The sequence below is a fragment of the Condylura cristata genome, unplaced genomic scaffold (assembly GCF_000260355.1).
Source record: "Condylura cristata isolate star-nosed mole 26May11 unplaced genomic scaffold, ConCri1.0 scaffold00001, whole genome shotgun sequence".
NCBI lineage: Eukaryota > Metazoa > Chordata > Mammalia > Eulipotyphla > Talpidae > Condylura > Condylura cristata.
Genome location: NW_004567102.1, coordinates 66,160,309 through 66,160,814, shown reverse-complemented (window position 1 = coordinate 66,160,814; position 506 = coordinate 66,160,309). Strand labels below are relative to the sequence as shown.

At 66.2% G+C, this 506-nt stretch overlaps 1 protein-coding gene across 3 annotated transcripts in view; it reads right to left on the bottom strand.

Annotated features, from left to right (window-relative positions):
* Positions 1-506, bottom strand: part of L3MBTL3 (l(3)mbt-like 3 (Drosophila)) — a 103,092-nt gene that overhangs the window by 101,798 nt on the left and 788 nt on the right. Inside the window, exon 1 of one of the 3 annotated variants that reach the window (XM_012721720.1) lies at positions 157-218. The exons of the other annotated variants lie outside the window; for them this stretch is intronic. The gene's annotated coding sequence lies outside the window, so the exon portion shown is untranslated. Of the gene's footprint in view, positions 1-156; positions 219-506 lie in introns of those variants that run through there. 3 annotated transcript variants of the gene reach the window in all.

The window sequence follows — 506 nt, the reverse complement described above, 5'->3', positions numbered from 1 at the left end:
CTGCGCCCTCCCCCGCGCGGACTGCCGCGGCGGGCCCGCGCCGCCTCGCTTCCCGAAGCACTTTCCTGCCTCGGGCAGAAATAAACCGGAGGGTTTATTTTTGTGCAACTTTCCCAAAATGGCGGAAATTGGAGCTGATCTATATGAAATTCTCACACAGTCGGTCGGGAAAGGGGAGGCGGCAAGGAAGAAAACGCAAACTCTCGGCCGCCGAGCCCCGCCGCGGGTCCGTGTGTGTGTGCGTGCGTGTGAGTGTGCGTGTGCGCGGTGGGAGTCGGGGAGGCCTCTCCGCCGCGCACACACACAGCACACGCCGGGGAGACGCGCCTGCACATTCAACCAGTCCATTCTCCGCAGCCCGAGCGGGGAGAAAGTGGCCCGGCCTCTTTTCCCACTGCCTCGGTCTCCCGTACTTGTACTTCTCGCGCTCGCTCGCTCGCTCGCTCGCTCTCCGGTGCGCGCCCGGCACAAAGGCCACACGGGCGGAGGGGGCCGCAGGGGCGGCG